The sequence below is a fragment of the Mizuhopecten yessoensis genome, unplaced genomic scaffold (assembly GCF_002113885.1).
Source record: "Mizuhopecten yessoensis strain PY_sf001 unplaced genomic scaffold, ASM211388v2 scaffold11161, whole genome shotgun sequence".
Taxonomy (NCBI): Eukaryota; Metazoa; Mollusca; class Bivalvia; order Pectinida; family Pectinidae; genus Mizuhopecten; species Mizuhopecten yessoensis.
In genome coordinates, this window is record NW_018408910.1 from 278,278 (window position 1) to 302,444 (window position 24,167).

At 37.9% G+C, this 24,167-nt stretch overlaps 1 protein-coding gene across 1 annotated transcript in view; it reads left to right on the forward strand.

The window, feature by feature from the left end:
* The first annotated feature begins 22,457 nt into the window (after positions 1-22,457).
* LOC110467124 (cationic amino acid transporter 2-like) overlaps positions 22,458-24,167 on the forward strand; it is a 39,268-nt gene continuing 37,558 nt past the window's right edge. Inside the window, exon 1 of the mRNA XM_021524054.1 lies at positions 22,458-22,592. The gene's annotated coding sequence lies outside the window, so the exon portion shown is untranslated. The remainder of the gene's footprint in view (positions 22,593-24,167) is intronic.

The window sequence follows — 24,167 nt, forward strand, 5'->3', positions numbered from 1 at the left end:
GCTGAAATCGACTAGGCTACCTGGTAAACAGAAGAAAACTACCGCTGTAACTGACTAGGCTATCTGGTAAACAGAACTAAACTACCGATGTAACCGACTAGGCTACCTGGTAAACAAAAGTAAACTACCGCTGTAACCGACTAGGCTATCGGGTAAACAGAAGGAAACTACCACTGTAACCGACTAGGCTACCCGCTAAACAGAAGTAAACTACCGCTGTAACTGACTAGGCTACCTGGGAAACAGAAGCAAACTACCGCTGTAATCGACTAGGCTACCTGGAAAACAGAAGTAAACTACCGCTGTAACCGACAAGGCTATCTGCTAAACAGAAGTAAACTACCGCTGTAACCCACTAGGCTACCTGGTAAACAGAAGTAAATTACCGCTGTAACCGACCAGGCTACCTGGTAAACAGAAGTAAACTACCGGTGTAACCGACTAGGCTACCTGGTAAACGGAAGTAAACTACCACTGTAACCGACCTGTAACCGACTTGGCTACCTGGTAAACAGAAGTAAACTACGGCTGTTACCGACTAGGCTACCCGGTAAACAGAAATGGTAAACAGAAGTAAACTACCGCTGTAGCCGACTAGGCTACCTGGTAAACAGAAATAACCTAACGCTGTAACCGACTAGGCTACCCAGTAAACAGAAGTAAACTTCTGCTGTAACTGACTAGCTACCTGGTAAACAGAAGTAAACTACCCTACCGCTGTAACCGACTAGGCTACCTGGAAAACAGAAGTAAACTACCGCTGTAACCTACTAGGCTACCTGGCAAACAGAAGTAAACTACCGCTGTAACCGAATATGCTACCTGGTAAACAGAAGTAAACTACGGCTGTTACCGACTAGGCTACCTGGCAAACAGAAGTAAACTACCGCTGTAACCGCCTAGGCTACCTGGAAAACAGAAGTAAACTACCGCTGTAACCGCCTAGGCTACCTGGAAAACAGAAGTAAACTACCGCTGTAACCAACTAGTATACCCGGTAAACAGAAGTAAACTACCGCTGAAACCGACTAGGCTACCTGGTAAACAGAAATAACCTAACGCTGTAACCGACTAGGCTACCCAGTAAACAGAAGTAAACTTCTGCTGTAACTGACTAGCTACCTGGTAAACAGAAGTAAACTACCTACCTGGTAAACAGAAGTAAACTACCTACCTGGTAAACAGAAGTAAACTACCCCTGGTAAACAGAAGTAAACTACCGCTGAAACCGACTAGGCTACCTGGTAAACAGAGGTAAACTACCGCTGTAACCGACAAGGCTATCTGCTAAACAGAAGTAAACTACCGCTGTAACCGACAAGGCTATCTGCTAAACAGAAGTAAACTACCGCTGTAACCGCCTAGGATACCTGGTAAACAGAAGTAAACTACCGCTGAAACCGACTAGGCTACCTGGTAAACAGAGGTAAACTACCGCTGTAACCGACAAGGCTACCTGGTAAACAGAAGTAAACTACGGCTGTTACCGACTAGGCTACCTGGCAAACAGAAGTAAACTACCGCTGTAACCGCCTAGGCTACCTGGAAAACAGAAGTAAACTACCGCTGTAACCGCCTAGGCTACCTGGTAAACACAAGTAAACTACTGCTGTAACCGACTAGGCTACCCGGTAAACAGGAGTAAACTACCGCTGTAACCGACTAGGCTTCCTGGTAAACAGAAGTAAACTACCGCTGCAACCGACCTGGCTACCTGGTAAATAGAAGTAAACTACCGCTGTAACCGACTTGGCTACCTGGTAAACAGAAGTAAACTACGGCTGTTACCGACTAGGCTACCTGGCAAACAGAAGTAAACTACCGCTGTAACCGCCTAGGCTACCTGGGAAACAGAAGTAAACTACTGCTGTAACCAACTAGGCTACCCGGTAAACAGAAGGAAACTACCGCTGTAACCGACTAGGCTACCCTGTAAACAGAAGTAAACTACCGCTGTAACTGACTAGGCTATCTGGTAAACAGAAGTAAACTACCGATGTAACCGACTAGGCTACCTGGTAAACAGAAGTAAACTACCGCTGTAACCGACTAGGCTACCCGGTAAACAGAAGTAAACTACCGCTGTAACCAACTAGGCTACCCGGTAAACAGAAGTAAACTACCGCTGTAACCAACTAGGCTACCCGGTAAACAGAAGTAAACTACCGCTGTAACCGCCTAGGCTACCTGGTAAACAGAAGAAAACTACCGCTGTAACCGACTAGGCTACCCGGTAAACAGAAGTAAACTACCGCTGAAGCCGACTAGGCTACCTGGTAAACAGAAATAAACTAACGCTGTAACCGACTAGGCTACCCAGTAAACAGAAGTAAACTACTGCTGTAACTGACTAGGCTACCTGGTAAACAGAAGTAAACTACTGCTGTAACCGACTAGGCTACCTGGTAAACAGAAGTAAACTACCGCTGTAACCGAATATGCTACCTGGTAAACAGAAGTAAACAACCACTGTAACCGACTAGGCTACCCGCTAAACAGAAGTAAACTACCGCTGTAACCGACTAGGCTACCCGGTAAACAGAAGTAAACTTCCGCTGCTACCGACTAGGCTACCTGGTAAACAGAAGTAAACTACGGCTGTTACCGACTAGGCTACCCGGTAAACAGAAGTAAACTACCGCTGTACCCGACTAGTCTACCCGGTAAACAGAAGTAAACCCCCGCTGTAACCGACTAGGCTACCTGGTAAACAGAAGTAATCTACGGCTGTTACCGTCTATGCTACCCGGTAAACAGAAGTAAACTACCACTGTAACCGACTAGTCTACCCGGTAAACAGAAGTAAACCACCGCTGTAACCGACTAGGCTACCTGGTAAACAGAAGTAAACTACGGCTGTTACCGACTAGGCTACCTGGCAAACAGAAGTATTCAGGATGTCTACAGTTATATCTAAAACAAAACATTAAATATAATATAATATCATATTCCGGTTTTCCTTTGCCACAACCAACGCGTCGCTGTTAAACATTGATTTAATCCACAGCATGGTTTTTGTGTAAATCTAACTTATAATCTCTATCCTGCTACCATGCGTACGAAATGTTCACGGTAAATTTATTCTTTTCTTTTGTTTAGTTGTTTATTTTGTTTCCCTAATTGTCTTCTCGTTTCAAGATGGGTCCCTACTGTGTTCTCGCGTGCTGGCGTTCGGTTCTTCTTTATTGTTTTACCGATCTATTTTAAGATATCAAAGGCCCAACCGGTTTTAACAATGTTTATAATATAGCTTAGCACATCAAACAGCAGCATCAAACAGACAGACACATGCTACTATTACAAAATTGCATCCAATGTGACAAAATTCTAAACAAAAGCTGAGGTGTTAGGATTATATCTTTCTTAGATATGCTTTAAGAGATTGAGGAAAACAGTTATATATTTTCAAAGCATATTTCGAGTCTTCAACCTTCAAAAAGGGAAGAGTTAACCTCACGTCAGAAAACAATGCCAATAGACGTAGGGATCATGCAGACTAGCACGCATGTGAATCTACCTTCTGACACTCTGGTCCCTGTAGCAGTAAGATAAACATAGGCCGGCTAGCTCCGATACAGTGTTCAATAAAGTGGCCGCGCCGATCCAAAGTGGCCTACTCTCTCTCTCTGATACCCAGGTACCGCTGCTCTTCATGGGCACCTAAGCGTTCAGCAATACAGCAATATCGCCAGTCAATCAGGGGCAGTCGTAGTGATACACTTGTATACGACAGGATGATACACGGCAGTGGATGAGGCCTCGTAGAATAGACAGCGTCATCACAAGTGCATACCGGGATGTAAGTTCTGAGCAGTTGGTTCACGAGCACTTTGGTTGGTGAGTTTCAGACTTAAAGTAAGCTCAGACATTTCTTATTATATTTGAGAAAGTAGATAAAAACGAAGGCTTCAGGCTTCAGGTTCAGAACATTGGTTCAGGAACACTTTGTTTGGTGAGTTTCAGACCTAAAGTTAGTTCATACATACTTCGTCTTTTGGCATTGGAGGGGTTTGTTTTTATCTCGCCTGTTCCTATTATTATTATTTTGTATTGACTCTGAGCTCAGCCCTTGTCATGGTCTGTAGAGGCTGTGGTAAATTTCTGTTTTAGTCTGCTTAACAACTTCCAACGGTTTTATGGCGACTATTACGGACGTATTTCAGACATGTAATTTTATTTGAGCATCGAAAAGACTAAGTATTACGTCACAAGAAGGCTTTCTGTGGGGTACTTGAACTGTTTAGGCGCTATAAAGCTTTGACGGCGGGATCAGCAGGGACATGTACAGACGGAGATTACGTGACAGCAAATACACTTTTGTTGTCACAGGCGTTGTAAGACAGGCAGTTAAACACTCATTACATCTTCATTGCTAGTGTTTGTTTGAACGATGTCATTATACATTAGAATAACAGCTAAAATTCCTCGAGAACAAGAACAATAACTTTAACTGTGTGTTTAAATACAGTAAAGTATCAAATTAACATTTATATATATATAGTAACACAAGACATGTTGAAAATGTCACGAATTTGCATTTTTTTTTTTATGTTTCAGGTTGTTGTAATCTTTGACGATTGGCGAGGTTAAATCGTTGTGTGTGCTGGTCTACTGTGTATGGTAGACTTGGAGTACATTTGTTGCTTTTAACTCAGCGACAACACGTTTCCGAAATAACAGAGTCTCTTGACGTGGAAACTGGGATGGAACATTTCATGGATTGATAAACCAACGAAAAATTACCCGCTGAAGGTTAGTGATATCATGTATGATTACATATATTATACTATTCTACTTACACCGTGTTAACATATTGCAATCAACAAACATTACGGTGATAGCTTACATCGCACATTTGTAAATCGTCAAATATGTTAGTAGAAAAAGGTTTTATTTCGTTAGAACAATTATGAAATAAGTTCTAAAATCATATTTATCACCCTTGTTTCCCCATCGAGAGTGGAGTGTAAGGTGTCTTAATATTAAACTGGCCTCTTACTATGGGAAACATCTCGAAATATGTTATTTTTATATGCAACTTATTGAAATAGGTCATTTATAAAATTGTTTCTTAACACAGATGGTCTCTTAATTGAGGTTGTCGCTCGAGAAGGTTTCACAATAGTTGTAGCTGACTAAATGTCCATTAAAACGTGTCGTACTCTGGAATTAATGTTATAGCCTTTACCATTTAATTTGGTTCCCATGTACATGTAAATGAATACTAAATATACAGTGTATCTTTAAACTTTATTTGCTTTTAATTATAATTTTAATTTTAAAAGGGTAGAGTAAAGTAAAAAGGATATATCGTCAGGTTACTGTCAAAAACAACTCACATCATACATTCGTTATCTTGCTAGAATATTTAACTATTTCCAAACCAGCTTTTGCTGTATCATAACGTACTAAAATCCGTGTCACCCTGTCTGCCAAGAAACCTGTGTACCCCTTTCCATTGTAACAGTATTAATTATGGGCTGATCGAAGCCAATGCGTTGGTAACGGGATGATATAGGTATATACCGTTGCTTCCATCACGTTAAAGTGCAACGCTGCTAGTTCTATATAGGGATGCGGGCGAGCACGTTCTTCATTTTATGTTGCCTTTGTTTGGTTAATTTAGTAGTGATACAATAGGCCTCCGTGAACTCGTGTGTCTGCTATGACAGCCTGTTGCCTCTTTGATTAGAAAATTGTGGCAATCATTAGGGCACTGGGTGATTCGGTTACCTTGATGTTCGGGTTATACGTCGATTTCTGGTAATATCAAACTCACGTTTTATCTTTTATCGTTTTTATAACATTTAACGAGATTTGTATACTGTACCGCGGGGTTTTATTGTAAATGTCAGGTTTTTGTACGTGGTTATGTTATCGATTTATTTGGAAGGATATAATCATGTTTCTATGATCGGCTTACAGAAGCAAGTTTAAAATATCTGTATTATAAATCAATGGCTGGCTTCCACAGCTCCAAGTCTTTAATTCTTTGCTTCTTTGATAACCGACAAGCAGTATTTTCCTGAGACGGTATTTTCTTATGCTTCCTTTATTAAAAATTTAGGACCAGTCTATAGGTTATATGTCACTATAAATGAGATAATGCCATTTTATAAACCTGACAATCTGCAATCATGCAAAGGTTTTTCATGTCAATAAATCATATATTTTCCCTAAAGCAACGTAAATTACGAAGTCTGATTGTAAAAATAAATGACTATTGAAACCTTCGTAGCGTACGAAATGTAAACTTTAACCCATAGCACGAAACTGAAAATGTACTCACTGAACTGTTTTCAAGAAAAGTTAAAGCAGGGTTTCATATAAAAAAAACGCCACTTTTCAATCGCCTGTTTCATTTTTGTCAATACTAGCTTGTCAATGCACTCAATTTATTTGTTTATAATATATAAGAAACCTAAAAAACTGTAATGAAACGATCAAATAAACTTAAGGTGCCTCTATTAAACTTATGCAATACGAAATTTCCATATCAACCGAGGAAAAATCAAAACAAAAAAACTCACCATGACTCCCAATGAATGCATGGGTATCAATTCGATTTGCTGTACATACATGTAATTAGTGGAAATATATCAATTTTCAAATAACTTGCCACACGAGTAACAATGACACGTCTTAAGCATATCAGTGATAGACTAAATCCTCCAAAAACCGTCCTTTGAGGAGAATGAAGAGATCAACGACTAAGTTAAGCGGTGAACTTTTGGAATCTTAATTAAAAACGTCAAAAGGATGACTGGAGTCGTTTGAAGTGAGGCAAAATGTCTTGAAGGGAAGAAGGGACGCAAAAACAACACTTTCTGGGATTTAAAACAAAGTTATCAACATTCTACCGTAATATGATTACAGGAGAGTTATTTTGGCAGTACATCTGTCTTGTTACAAATGTATGATCGTCAAGACTAAACCTGTACTCTTACAACAATATCAATATAGTATATTGATTAATTATTATATCTTATATATTCTAAGAATTAACTCTTTTGTACATGCTTGTCTTAACATTGATATATTTTAACGATTTTCATCGGCATGTTATACTAAATGATTGAAACGAATTTTGGTCATTGTGCATAGATGTTATGAAATATTTTGTATTATGTCTTTTATACATGAAACTTTATTAAGAAGCCACCTGTCTTAAGCAGCCAACATTATCATCTTGGGTGACCGCTTAACACAGGTTTGATTGTAATTAAAAATGTTCAATGAAGCATTATAATGGCGGACAAAAACGAAATATTGAATATGTTTTCATGGATTATCTAAATTTCAGCCAATGTGGGGTTATCAATTGTCATATAGTCAGACTTTGGTAAACATTTAACCGGAAATGACTTATGTATTTTAACATACAAAGGAAAAGTAAAATTTGTTAGAGAGCTGTGGAAAAAAAGTTAATTGAAAGACAAAATATGTTATTTAAAACTAGAATGTTACCGTTCCAAACGGGTATCGATATTAGTTTTTGATAGAAATAAATGCATTGCCCGCTTATCTGGGGCATGGCTTGGTTGTTTAGTTTATGATAGTTAATTAGGAATCAGATTAAAAATATAAAAAAGACCAAAACATTGCAAGATATTGAATTGGACAGAGCGCCAGTTCAGGAAAATCGTTATAAGAATTGCCGTAGCCGTATCAGGCTTTTCTATAAATGTATTGTTCGAAAACTTTCTCAATAGGTTAATAATGAAGATCCACTCGATTATTTGTCTTGTTTTCCTGGGGTTTATTAAAACCAATTTATCAGGAGTTCCAAGCATGGTACTATTTTGATAGCGAACAATAACCATTGTCTTTGAGTCAAACCAAATGCTATATTGTTTCATGAAGTGCAAATAAAGATTATTTATCCAAAAACTAGACGTTTTCAAAACTCATTAGAAACATGCAAGTGCAAGCGAATACAACAAAAAACCCAAAGCTGCATGCAATACTGGAGTAATTGTTTTTGTAGATTGTAAAGGATTGCCTTTAAGGAAGTAGTTTCGTTTGGTTTAGTTTAGTATTGTTTAACGTCCTATTAACAGCTATGGTCATTTAAGGACGGCCTCCTCTGTGTGCAAGATGCAAGCGTGTAGTGTATGCGTGTGTGTTTTGGGAGGCTGCGATATGTTCGTGTTTGACTCCATTGCGATAGCGTGGAACTGACGCCGACATTATAGTGCTACCTCACTGAAACATTCTGACGAAGACACCCAGCAGGACACCCCACCCGGTCACATTATACTGACAACGGGCGAGCCAGTCGTCCCAATCCTAAAATGCTGAGCGTTAAACAGGAGTAGAAACTACCATTTTTACAGACTCTGGTATGTCTCGGTCACGGGACATAACACAAAGGCTTCCTCACAGGGGCAAACACTCAACTAAAGGCCAAAAGTGAGGCATGTTCAAGAGAGACATTAGGAAGAAGAAAGTTGTGTAGAAAGAAGAGAAAAGATAAGATCCCAAATTTAGTCGCCTCTTACGATCATGCAATGGGGCCAGCAGGTTCAAAATGTAAACCTGAACACACACGTTTCATAACGTGACAGGTATGTAGACACATTGACATCTTGATTTGTACAACACAGTTAAGTCCAAACAAGTGGAGTCCTCATTCGCCGTTAATGTATCACAATGATGCAATTGTTTCAATTATTGAAGTATATCTAGTCTAACTATTTATTAATTAGTGATGCCGTACACAATCTTTCTATCTCTTATTCGTTTTTTCAATAAATAACGTTAGGAACATAAAAAAATGACATTTTTCTACAAAAAGGCGATTTTCATTGGAAACTAGAGAATTCTATGTTTAAATTTACGCAAACCGTCGCTGATAAAACAAATAAATATCTCTATTTTTCAGATTAATAATCACCAATAACTGGTCATATAGACAACATAGTACCACAATATCAACACACAGCGACAAAACCAAAAATTTAAAAGCGATTCTTAAAAACAACAACAACAACAACAACAACAACAACAACAAAAGAGACTCCGAAACAAAAGGAATACCATCATGATCCTCTATAAACGACATGCACAAAAGATGATTTTAGGAGAAAACATGCGCTTGGGAAATATTAGTACTAGATGCACCTTATGGACCACATGGAATGATATTTATCATCAAATGTTAGAACGTATTTAGGCCACTGTCTATCTGAGCGATAGTGGAAAGTCTTGGCGAGGACCGTAAAATTTCTTCATCTTAGACCGAATTTTCTTCCTTGCTAAGTATACTTTATTGATCTACAGGAGGCGTCTATCGGGAGAGTGTAGAATCTGAAATAGCAAATCAATCGTTTCATGTTACAAATGTAACGTACGTTTCTTATAAGTATAGGAACATAAATAGTCGTGAAAAATAATTGGCACATGTTTTAAAGAATGTGGTACAGCGGTGATAAATAATGTCATACTTTATGTAAAAATATTCCGACACAAAACTGACGATAAATTAGTTTGTTTTCTAATTTTTATTTCTGCTGGATAAATTTACCAGCAAATAGTTCTTCAAGTCCACTTTTTAATATCTGTGAATATGAAGTTATTCCATAGCCCAATATTGTATGTCTAACGTAATATTCGTAGGAATACAGAGACGGGTCAGCTGGCACTGGTGCACAGTCAGTACCAAATATAATACCAATAACCTGTTAAATAGTCTTATATCATCAGACATGTGTGTGCATACTGCTTTGTTTTGAAAAGGAACGACAGCTTATTAAAGTTTGAGACGTTATTTGAACTTTTAATTAAAAGCTATTGAAAGCTAAATCAAAGAATGGCGATTCGAAGTTCTGTATTTCTTGTTCTAATTAAAACAAGAACACCTGATTGATGTTGCTATGTACAATTTATAAAAAGTATAAAGTAAAATGTTCAATGGTCTATTTTACTACAATTTATATCGTAATTCCGAGTTTTGAATGTGGTTTAGTTCAACAAGTAGATGGTCCCGCAATTAAGCATAACAGGTCAGGACACCCCATGTAAATTGAGAAGCTATAATCGAAATAGTAATTATGTATCACATCGGAAAATGATTCAGGTTCAAATCATCTTGATATCTCTGATTTATAAATAATAATAATATACAACATTTGATATAGCGCCCTATCTAGCTAACATAAGCCACTCTAAACCGCTTTACAGTACAAAAATTGTAGATCTACAATTAATACAATTAGCATATACATTAATCAAACAATTTTTGAGGAATTCGCAGGAGTTGCCTTATCAGACGCTACTTTCTAGTCATATGCCACCTGGCTAATATCTCCCTATATGTGTATGTTTGCGTGTGTGCTGGAGATGCAGTGTGTTCTGTTTGTAGTGAGACCGTGCTTCCACCGGCATCATTTATAATGCCAGCTTCCTTAAATTCTACAGCACAGATACCGCAACATCCACCCCAGACCAATGTATACTCCACCTGGGTTGTTAGAGTTGTGTGGGCCGGAGAAAAACACTTCCTCTGAATAAATTTATCTGAATATCCAAATACTACAGAGAGTGCTGTACAGGTTAGTTCCGACTTTGCCAAAGCTTAAACTTGGACAACGTAGTATTTCCGACAAACATAATGTGTATAGTGGCTTTGTCTTCTGGTGCAATATTATATTTCCCATGAGTAGATATGATTGATACCAGAGTCATTTAAAGCCTACAGCATCAAATAACTTAAATCGTGAGGATTGACAGCCTTCTTTCCGATTTGCCCTTTTCGTTGCATTTCAATAAGGGGATTGAAACTACGTCAGAAAACAACAAACACATATGTACTGCCTGACTAGCCTGTCGCGTTTTTACAANCCCACCCCCCCACCTCCGTTTTCATTATCAAACCTTATAAAATCCTATCCGTAAAGCAGTTATCAAAGTTCTCTGAAAAGAAACCAAGCGAGACACCTAACCTGAAACCCTTCTGGGACTACAGGAGGTGCACCAGACCTGAATGTTTTGTAAAAACATCTGCAAATCTACATAAAACTGATCTTAACCTTTTCGAAAAATTATTAAAAAAAACCTTAAAACCTGTGCTTGAAAAATATTCCGAGCTGTGTTACTGCGACCGACGCGCAAGAAAAATGGCGCATCTACCCGCGTACCATCGCATCCTCACGACAATGCACGTGCCAGCTCTCTGATTGGCTGACCAGATCTAACATCAACAATGCTTGGGTCAAACGTAATGCTATGCCAGATGAAAAATGGTATTAAGTAAGATCAGAAGAGTAAGAAGAAGGGAATTGAAAAGAGATTGTAATTGATAACAAAGGAGATGTCCAGGACACAAATGGTGGTAGGAACTCAAAGGGAATGGAGTGTGTGGAAATGTCTGTGTGAATGTTCGGAGGACAATGGTGTGTGGATGTAAGGTCCATTTAGTATAATGCATTGATAAGTTTAATCGTGGTCCATAGACAGGGAAATGGACATCAAAAGACTTATTAAAGAGAAATGTAGCCCCGCCGCCTAGGAATGGAATTAGCCAATAGAATTAGAAGATTTAGTTAAGTAGAAGTAGTGTTAGATTGTCTTTATAATAGGAAGAGATCTAAGGTTGACAGAGTAGAAGGAGAGAGTAGAAGGAGAGAGCTGAAGGAGAGAGTCCAAGGACAGATAGAATTAGAGAAAGATATTGGGAAGTGAGACTGCAGAGAACTAAATGAGAAAGAAGGGAAGGGATTGAACAATTAAGTTTCCATGTATAAGATATAAAGTTTGACAAAAATAAAGGAAGTGGAACTGACATAATGTGTCATTATTTGTAACTTAAATTCCCATGTTACCTTGGGTCCCGGGTGATAACAAGTCGGACCGGTGATAACAAATCGGACCGGTGATAATACCATATGACCAGTTACATATTACTGAAATTCGACAATAAGCAAGAGGGGAATGGTTTTTAGGTAATTTACTTTGAATTTCCATTGCATCTGTTCATAGTTATATATTGCAGATCCAATGCTTAACATATTTGGATTAAATAGTGGAATATCTGTCTATATGTTATATATATGCAAAATCTATGTGTGTAATTGACTAGAATAAATCATTGAACAGAATGCCTAGAATCAATCTTTATTTATATGAATTGAACTTGATAACGTTCAAAAGTCTCTCTTCGGTGCAAAAATGTCATCAAAGTTGATTGACCGGCACTCATCCAAGACCCGTTTGGGTTTGGATATCGGAATTGAATTCATTTTAATACGACTGGGACGGTGCATGCATTAATGCGTTTCTGTATATTCCAGTTGACTGACAACTGATATATAAAATGATAAAAACACAGACGACGTGTAATGTCAATGGTCATGACTGCGTCTGCGTTTTCAAAATCAAAACATGCTAAGAGCTACATATAGGTTTCAGCATGACCACCACACGGGGCTGAAGTGACAAACGATCAATAATTCACCTTGCATTTTCTCCCACACTTCACTGGTATAACTCCCGTTGTAGCCAAGAGAGCTAAGCTTATCAATTTTGCTTTATATATTGTATTATATTATTATTGTTAAACGAGGATGACGATCGTGACGTTATTAAAAGGTGAATAGAGAATATTCATCAGCGCAATATGCGTTTGTTTACAAATATAACTACTTTCGGTAGAGCTGCGACTGACAGAATAGAATGGGAGACAAATAATCTGCCCCTTCCTAGAGGGTTTGGTTGTCTAAACCTCGACATAGCCTCGGTTAGACAAGCAAATAAATCACCCCTCGGATTGGAGATTTCTCTGTCACAACCTCAAGGAAGGGGGAAATTATATTAGTCTACGATAAGGGGTTCTCAAACTGGGTCTTCCAGAATAATAATAAGTGTTAAATGGTTTAAACATCGTTATAGCATATGTTTTCGGTGTATTACAATGCTTAAACGGTTATGGTTATCATTGATAATTCATCTCGAACTGATAATCGCTGAAAAGTCTCTTCAATTACAAAGGTATTCAGTGTAAAAGATGGGCAAATCAACATAAAGATATCACCGTTCAAGGGACTCAGGTCGGTTTGAGATCGACATATTTTGATAAATGCTAAATTGTTGTTTGCAAAGCTCTGTATACAATATATCTATCTACACATCCTACAATCTGATAATATATTTTACGTTGAAAAGGGGAAATCAAGAAAAACGTTTTTATTCAAATACATGTTATTGTTGCGCCAGCACACGATTACATTTTGACTGACCGTGAATATATGTATAGTAGGATGTTTCCGCGATTACGCGGGTTGATAACGTAATTGCAAAAATATGATCTGTAGAATAATGATGAGTCGCGATAATAAACTAACCGAAGTGTCGTCATGAAATAGCGATTATGTAGTTGTAACAATTCATCTACATCAACAGGAATACAAAAGCAGATTATATCACACATGTTGATGATTTGTTTCAATCTCGCGAAAATTAAAACTCACATTAACATCCCATAATTCGGTATATATTTATGTTATAGCATGCACGGCTAAACGTACTCAGTGGATTGACAATGAAAACTATTGCATCCAGTTAGGACGTTAGCTGGAACAAACAATATAAAATCATAAACAAAACTTTTTTTCCTCGTGTATTTGGAATTGTACATTGGTCTGGGGTGGATGTTGCGGTATATGTGCGGTAGAATTTAAGGGAGCTGGCACTATGCATGATGCCGTTGGAAGCACGGTCTCACTACAAACAGGACACATTACATCTCCAGCACACACGCAGACATACACATACAGGGAGATATAAGCCAGGTGGCATTGTATATTGTTACACTTCAAGTGAATTTCTAGCTTTTTGATTGGTTGGGAGAAAATTAAACAAAAATCTCTGTCACCCTCCGAAAATACATTGGTTTTAAGGGGCGCGGGTGTCATTGCCATGAGACAGTGAAAAATATCACATGCGCGAAAAATGTGCGTTCGCCGCTTCGTTTCACCACCGTGATGGTCACAAGAACGTTTGACGGCAACAGCCAATTTTATCAAGCGCCGGTGCGATAGCGATTGTAAACAGCAGACTATCAACAAACAAGATGTCATTATCGAGGTTTGCTGCCGTTTCTGAGCTACAAAGACTTTTGGTGTAACAGAATAGATATGATATTCATTAGCAGATGACAGTGAATATTGTCAAACCTCAAAAACTCATTGTCACCCTCGGCTTCGCCTCGGGTGACAATGGTTTTCTCGGGTTGACAATATTCACTGTCACCTGCTAATGAATGTCATATTTATATACTGTACCCTCCGACCATTAACTATGAGTATAGGTAATCGAGTAGTCCGTTAAACAAATTAGTTTGTTATATTAGAGAACTTCCTAAAACTCCCGAATAACCTTTTAGATGTGAGTAAATTATTTCTATTAAATCTGTTTTGGTGTCACTATCTTGCTGTAGGCTTTGAGGTTTTGTCTTTGTGTATTGATGCCGTGGTATGAATCACTTTTGATTTGTCAGGAGAATAAGCATCTATGAGTGATTCAGCCAAGATACACAGGGGATCTAAGTACACGTCAAGGCTTAACTCATCAAGTAGGTTTCACTGTTGCCTGTGCTAAGTTGGGCGTATATTGCAGGTCTAACATCACGTTTACCATCTTCTCGTTTTAATTGAGACAAGTATTTGTCATATTATGTTTCAATTATAATTTCGTTTTGTGTGTTTAACTTTCTTGGTTTACGAAATCAGTTCGTTTTGTGGAGGGGGTCGTGGTGGCCAAGTGGTTAAGGCGTCCGACATTCTTGGGTTCGAGACTCACATGGGGCAGTCGCCAGGTACTGGCCGTAGGTCGGTGGTTTATGTCGGGAACTCCGGCTTTCATCCACCATCAAAACCTGACACGTCCTTAAATAACCATAGCTGTTAATAGGACGTAACACACAAACAGACCAAACGTTGTGCGGAGACACTTCGCAAAAAAAGTGATTTAAGAACATATTTCAGAACGTTTGTTTGAAAGAAATATCATCTAGATACATGATAGGTTGTGATTAACAATATGTGTGCTATGTAAAAATAGATGCTAGCTCAGTGTTTTTGGTAGATTTCAACACCGTAGTTGATTGTATAATATAACGGCAATCACAGAATCACGTGTGCAAATGGACTGTATGGCCTTCCCGCAAGGTCCCATATCGAGGGGTTTAACATTTGTAAGTTAAACAAGATCGAAAAGATATACAACAAACCTGTCTACTCCGGATCTCTGTCTTAGCTTGTCCCTGGCTATACCGGTCATAGTTTTAAATCGTCAATTTTCAGTCATGTACGGTCCTGTGCTGTACTTATGTTGGTGCACACATAATTGACGAATTTCACTTTATGTGTGTATTTTTATTTTTATTTCTCAGGAACATTATTGATTTATTGTCCTGTGATAGAGTTTACATTATTTATTCATAGACATTATATTGGTTCCGCCTCTAATTCAACACACAGGTGATAGCAAACCCGGATGTTCAATGGAGGGTGGCATCAATTTCGGGCTTCCTGGTTGGTTTAGGTTCAGTTTTTAATAGTTTAACGTCCTGGCATGCTATGAAGACGGGTGCCTTTGTGCCTATTAAAATGATAAAGCAATAGAGACAAGAATATATGTATGTCTAAAATGTTGCTATTAACAGCTATGGTCATTAAATGACGTTCACAGTTTCGGTGGTGAAGGAAAGCCGTAATTTCCGGAAAAAAACAGCGATCCACGGCCAGTACCTGACGACTGCCCACGTAGGCCTCGAACCCGCGTTCTAATGGTGGCGGGCTAGAGGTAGCAGACTGTCAGACGCCTTAGGGGCATCACACAATTTTGATTTATTCAATATCTCCGAAGTAAAAGACAGAAAATAATCCCAATATTCTGCGAGGGAAGCGTTAGTCGCTTCTCTCCACCTTGAAGGTATCAAAAAAGAACGTTGGATACGTAATTTCTCCCGGAGTATAAGAGGAAAATTTAAAAGGGACACAACAGCGTAAACACACAAAGATCGAAATTCAAAAATATTCATAAACGACATCCTACAGAAAGAACATTCAAGCAAAAGAAATGACACGATAAAAATATTAAACAAAACAACAACGTAAACAGGAATCTATTTAATATAAAATATGCAAAATTATGGTCCATACTCATCGATTTCTGCTACCACTAGCACTCCACCACTGGGTTGCGAGTCCGAGACCTACGTAGGGCAGTCGTAAGGTACTGGCCGTAGGTCGGTGGTTTTTCTCCGGAAACCTCGGCTTTCCTCCATCACCAAAACCTGACACGTCCTTGAATTACCATAGTTGTTAACGGAGGTAAAACACAAACAAGCAAACAAAATCCATGGTCAAATTTAAAAAAACAAGGGATAAAAATGTGTGGTAAATTAAAATACTCTTAAACGGATATAATAGCTTACATTATGTTCTTATTTAAAGCCTGTGGCTGCTGTATTTAATTTGGAATTAAGACTTTTGTTTTACTTGTACTCCGTCTGTACAGTAAAGAGAGCTGTTAATCAGGCGTTACTACCAATTAACAAGGAAATAGATATGGTGTCCCGACCGTATTCCTTACAAAGGTATAATCAAATTCTCCTTCCAAATATTCCGGAGATCTCTTTAGGACTTCAACTGAAAACACAGAAAAGGAAGCAATTCACAAAAATAGCGCTGCTTCGGGATCAAGTTTCTATTTTTGTTTTTCTAGGAAATTGCTTAACAGAAATTGATGAGCTAGAGGTTGAAAATCGACTTCCGAAATTTCGTGATTTAAATTGTAAATTACAATTGCAAAAAACACCTGTTTTCGTTAGTTGTGGTTTTCAGCGACATTAATTAAGTTTATTTTTAAAGCCAAATGTCAGGGTTTAATTAAAGATAGAAGAACATTGTTTGCAGTCTTTAATAAACTGTTAGAATGCACTGTCCAAACCGAAAACAAAGATATTGTTACAATGTATCAGGTTAACGTCGTTAGAAACTATCGAAAATTTAATATCTATATATGTAATCGGATTGGAAAGAATGAAAACAAATCAAGCGCTGGTTTTAAATAAAATTCCAATTATTCATGTTAAAGAATGATGTTTGTATTACAACTAATCAATATGCCTAATAAATACTTTTGCCTTAAGAATAGTGGTCACTAATTATTGCTTGTATCTTTAAAAGAACACGAATGCAAACAGACATTTTTGGTTCTTCTAATTGTTGCAAATTTATCCCAAGATATTTTTGGAAGAATTTCATGACCGCTTTGAAAACATAATCGTCTTTTTAACTTATCAAAGAAAAATCTTGCATTCTTATACAAACAGGCAACTGACATCAAGAAGAGTATTAAAAGCATTGTCAGCTTTGTCTGAATGTTACTACAGTATACTAGCCGGTATTTACCGAAATATTTTCATGTTGACTCAACCCCTTTCTATTTCATTTTTTTATTAAGAGAAATGCTATACTTGGAGGAGTTGGACTACGGAATTAAGATTCAATAATTATACTTTACGATGAAAAAAATAAAACTTCACACCAGAAAGTCGTCACCATTTCCGCGAAGCTGTGTCCGGCGAGATAGAGTTGATCAAGTGAAATAAGGAAATCCGATGAAATTGACACTATTCTCTCTGAAAAACGGTCTGATCACATATATCATCAAGTAATTAACTATTTACACGTAAAGAACGAAAACTACGGTGTTTGTTTTCCTCAAGAGGCGTACTTAAGAGCAGGAATTAAGAAAACAGCGCGAGATGAAAGTGTTTGTCAATCCTCCCGAACACCGTCATGAAAGACTACAGGTGTAGGAACCATGTTATAGTAGTTGACATAGTGCTAATTGAAGCCAGTATTTACGGTCGTGGTGTGGTTGGTATTTTATTTAATCACGAAGGAAACCCCACAGGGTATCATATAAAACAGCTTTGAGCTCACAAAATCGCTATAGAAACTAATTATTAAAAATAGAGTGTTTTCTTTAACACTTGTTCCAAGCTTTGGCCCTATTTCAATATTCATTGTTTCATCAAAATAATTGATCGGTCGATATTAGAAATAATAACTTGCATTCGATTACAACGCATTACAACCTGTTTACATTTCCCCTTCGAGGAGTTTTCCTCATTATAGCTTAAGAGCTAAATGTAATATCTTGATTAAATGTCCTTGAAACTGTCTTGTTTTTATCAACACACGCTATTCAACAAACAAGTATGAGAACAAACCAGAAGTTGATATCTTTGAAACTCAATCCATTTCTGTTCAATAATCTTTCATTGTTATTCAATAAATTCCAAAATTTACATTTATTTTTTTGCCTATTGCATGTAAAATGAGATTGGTTAGGAGATTGTTAAAATAAATTAAACAATAACTTGTTTAATGAAAACAGTAAAAAAAACATCTTATAACAACCATTTTGACAGCAAGGCAAAAACAAAAAACAAAGGCTGCATATCACCACGACTCTTAAAGATGCGTAAGGCAAAATGTGTTGTTTTTTTTTTAAATCAAATGTTTTAAGTGGAATATCGATGACGTCATTTCAAATTGCATCTTAATTCTAGAAGAATACATATGAACTACTCAATATAGCATTATAATTTCATGAAATGATAGTTTCATTTCATTTATTCGTTTTGCATTGTGCAGTAATTGCTAAATTATCTTAAGAAATATATGAATTTACAAGTGGGTGTGATTGCAAATTAGCATGAAATGGTATGTAACGAAAACATGTCCAGTAGATAATGAGTGTTGTCCTCAGTGATGGGTATGTGCAGTACGGAGTGTGTGTTGCACTCACTGGCACATTTGTGTAGGTATGTGCAGTGCAGATTATGTTGCCCCAACTGGTTTGTATTTTAGCATACATGACAGTGATAAGCTCGTTTGTGTAGACTAGGTTTTGTGTTGTGACGAAGAATTTCACTTTTCGCATGATCGAAGAAAAAACATCTTATTTGATTCACGGCTGAACTTTGTCATTAATATTCCGTCTTTGCGTATTGCAGAGTTATCTTCTCTTGTGAGCAGGTATTGATTGTTACGTCATTGGTTTGTGTGAAAAATTACGTCGTTTTCTCAAAAATTGATGACGTTACTCTAAAAAACAAATGACGTAGCAATCAATACTTGCTCAAAAGAAAAGATAACTCTGCAATACGCAAAGACGGAATACATGTATAATCATTTCTTGTTTTACAAGTCGATGGTGATTTTAAAGGCACACTCACCTGTGGGTGTGTTCAATTCATCATTCAAGATACCAGGTGGTAGACTCTGCTGGTGGTAGACTCTGCTAGTGGGTTTTTAGTCCCCGAGGTTTGCAGTAACCTTGATGGCCAGTGTTATCTTTTTTGAGTAGTTGCACGGTTCACGACACTTTACAGATTATTTAATTTGATATTTTCCAGTTTACCTTCAAATGTTCATGTTAATAAGTTAATGGGTTGTAAGCACCTTTTGTCTGTTCCAACGGTAGTTTGTACATATGTATTACAAAGTTTTTGGTCCCCAGCATCTCCGTTGAGTCCTAGAAGGACGAAATAGCTGTAAGATGCAGTGTGAGTTTTGGTATACTGCATCTAATAATATACAACATTTGATATAGCGCCCTATCTAGCTAACATAAGCCAGCCTAAAGCGCTTTACAGTACATAGTATTACCACATTGTTATGGTGCAGTAACTTGTGTGTGTGTTACGTCCATCTTTAAATGATGTTAAGATAACTATCGACCAAATGAAGTGTCAGCTCTCATTTATAACAAAACAAATTGCAATTTTTAACTGATGATGAACTTTCTATTTAAAATCCCCTATGATATTATGCAAAATATGTACTGCAAAAACATCAAGTTGCAACTTGTAGATTGGAGAAAAACGTAAGATCTATTATGATCATTGATTATGATTTCCCTAACTTGCTGAATTGAAACTCAAAAGCAGATTATTATTAAGATCAGTGTTTTCAGTGTCAACCAGATCTGTTTCTGAATCAGTGAGCATTCAAAATTCAAATCTTTGTTCATTGAATATTTCCGTTTTAACGTCAATGAGGTGATTTTGATATAAAGACAACAACTTTTGAGATACCAGGTTAAAAAGAACTAATCGTCCATATTGATTTTATGAACAAAACTGACACTTTTGTTTTAATTATCACACAAGGTCATCGATTTTATAATGCAACATTAATAAGTACACAGTTCAAAACAAAGACAGTTTCCTGGAATATTTCAGAGATAGTTTTGTTAAATATGTAAAGGGTATTGATTAAACTAACGTTACTAATAAACTGTAAACAAAATAGTTGACTTGCTGACGAATGTGAACAGAGAACTCCCTGAGGCGTCAATCAATGGTGTTCATTTATTTACAAGCCATAATGTGTAGTGTTCACACGCTTTTCATGTAGTCTCCTGTCTGCTACCCTAGAGTATGACCCAGACCAAGTGTTTGCGAAATGCAGTGACATTATAACCCAGACCTCAAGTCTCACACACACCGCTACGGTATAATACAGACCGTACAAACACTCGTCTCTCAGACACACCGCTACGGTATAATACAGACCGTACGAACCCTCGTGTCTCAGACACACCGCTACGGTATAATATAGACCGTACGAACACTCGTGTCTCAGACACACCGCTACGGTATAATAACGACCGTTCGAACACTCGTGTCTCAGACACACCGCTATGGTATAATATAGACCGTACGAACACTCGTGTCTCAGACACACCGCTACGGTATTAAGACCGTACGAACACTCGTGTCTCAGACACACCGATACGGTATAATAAAGACCGTACGAACAATCGTGTCTCAGACACACCGCTACGGTATAATAAAGACCGTACGAACACTCGTGTCTCAGACACACCGATACGGTATAATACAGACCGTACGAACACTCGTGTCTCAGACACACCGCTATGGTATATATAATATAGACCGTACGAACACTCGTGTCTCAGACACACCACTACGGTATAATACAGACCGTACGATCCCTCGTGTCTCTGACACACCGCTACGGTATAATACAGACCGTACGAATCCTCGTTTCTCAGACACACCGCTACGGTATAATATAGACCATACGCACACTCGTTTCTCAGACACACCGCTACGGTATAATATAGACCGTACGCACACTCGTGTCTCAGACACACCGCTTCGGTATAATACAGACCGTACGAACCCTCGTGTCTCAAACACACCGCTACGGTATAATACAGACCGTACGAACACTCGTGTCTCAGACACACCGCTACGGTATACAGAACGTACGCACACTCGTTTCTCAGACACACTGCTACGGTATAATACAGACCGTACGCACACTCGTTTTTCAGTCACACCGCTACGGTATAATACAGACCATACGCACACTCGTTTCTCAGACACACAGCTACGGTATAAAATAGACCGTACGAACACTCGTTTCTCAGACACACCGCTACGGTATAATACAGACCGTAAGCACACTCGTTTCTCAGACTCACCGCTACGATATCATACAGACCGTCCGAACACTCGTATCTCAGACACACCGCTACGGTATAATACAGATCGTACGAACAAGACTATACATTTTATAACTGAACTGCTAACTAACTTGAATTTATTTCTATTACTACTACACTGACGAGAATATCAATAAGCTATCGTACTGATGGGACTCAACTATTGCACTAACGACACAGTAGCATTGTAACTACCATACCGAACAGGCTGTACCACCACGTATACTACTATACACAACAGACTGACAAGATTGCATCGCTAAAGTACTACATCAACAATATTGTATTTCTGCAATACTGCACCTATAAGGAAACCATATTAAAATTACTGAACTGTCGCGCCTACTAGGCTGTAACTATGTACCGCTAGATATACTTATCAGACTATAAATGTACTACTGCACACTGTAACTTACTCGTGCTGCATTAACAAGAATATCACTTTACTGCTGATTAACAAGGCTGTTTTACTTAATTACTACCTTAGCGAGACTCTATCACAGAAGTACTGTACTAACAGGATTACATCGCTCAAGTACTGCATCAACAATATTGTATTACTGAAAAAAATGTACTAACAAAACTTTAATGGAAATCACTGCACTAACAAGTATATAACGCGGAACCACTGCACTGTAAATGTACCTTAACTGTGTTACTGGACGTCTTGCACTAATTAGACTCTTTCTCTAGGTAGCGGAACATATACTTTTCATGTGATTTTATCGATTGTTTTCAAGGTATCACACGTATACCATGTGTAGCACGTGATGATCGGCAACATGGATGTGCATGTCAATTTTCTGAGCCTGAACTTGTATCCAACATGTAAACCTTTCGAGGATAATTAAGCGCTGATTGAGTGGTCACGTGATCCCGTGACTGGCGGACATGCACGCGACGAGGCAACCAGAGTAATACAACTAGTGTGGCTATTATCCGCCTTAGTGGTCACTCAAGGTTTTGTTGTGATAAAAATACCAACATATTGGATTCTTTCCATACGAGAACTGTTTTCGTTGTATGTTTCTGGAACTAAGGTAAGGGGGTTTTGGTGGTTATGTCTCCGTAGACAGTATGATTGTGTGTTACTATGATGGAGACCAGTATACTTCTGGCACTGTGCTAATACATGTAACACATAACAATTATAGTTTGAAGTGGCACATTCAAGGTATGGTGTTAATATCACTAGGATAAAGTTTACCTGATGTGATGCATATGTCACACTAGACAGTATCACATCGGCTTCATGTCACGTGACAGAGTATAACATTAAGTTGATGACGAGGCACACTGTGATGTCGTGTGTCTGTCTCTTGACACAGTATAATGTTATGTCAGTGTCACGTAACACAGTACAACATTATGTTAATGTCACGTGACAACATTGTGTACATGCCACATGGCCAGGTATGTCTTTATTAATTATATGTGGCATAGTATTACACTGTGGTAATGTCACAAAACACAGTATAACATAATTTTGATATTGCAGAGCGCATTATACCTGTTACATGGTGTTTATGTCACATGGAAAAGTATAATAGTATTGTACTTGTCGTGACATTACAGTGGTATCGAATATATCTGGTGATATTAAACCGCTGCGCAGCACATTGAGCATGTTACAGTTGGTAATATACATATCGACACAAAAGGCCAAGTAAGAACGAGACTGGTTACACTTACCGAAAAGTAAGGTATAATACAAGGATACGTAATATTTTAACACAATATGATGATTGCAACAGTTAGGTATAATATGTGACCTTTGTTTTCATCCGGCGAACCGGTACTTAGTTTATATTCCTGCTTTAATCCTTTGAAAGCTCTATTGAAATGGTTGTGTTTTTTTTCCCTGCTGTGATCGTTCATTTTGGTTTGTTTCGTATTATCGCCTTTCGTTTGTTGTTGCTGTCATCATAGTTCCTTTCGTTTGTTTTTCTCTGCTGTGGCAAATTTCTGAAACACCGTTTGTTTTTCTTCTTTTATAGCCGGAACGCTCAAGTTCTTTTAATATTTTTACGAAATTCTCTCTGTGGTTTGACCTGCTTTCGCAATTCCTTGATTTTGATTATGATCTAATAGTTCGTTCAGTTTTGTTTTCTTGCTGTATTTATTTCTAGTTTTAAACTAGGTTACGTATCCTTGTATTATACCTTACTTTTCGCTAAGTTTAGTCAGTGCAGTGGATAGCGCACTTGCCTTTCACCAAGGCGGCCGGGGTTCGATTCCCCGATCGGACGTAAAAAGGTATGGGGTCAAATGTCCGACCACGTGGGTTTTCTCCGGGTACTCCGGTTTCCTCTCACATTAAGACCCATCGCGCGCTAACATCCGGTCCACCAGGAGTAATTTATATTAGTTGAAATAACTTGTTTCATAGTTGTTATAAAATAAATAAAGTTTATATTTTTAAACTAAGCTGGATGTTCATTTTGTTTCATTGTTACTACAGTGGACATTTCTTGTTTTCGACTATAATTTATATGTTTCTCCCCTATCGTTTGCTTGCTGTTACAATTTCTTGTTATCGATTATGACTTGTTTATTCGTTCTGAGTTGTTTCCTGTAGTGTTGGCTTCATCCGAAGACGCGTGTTTTAATCTGCG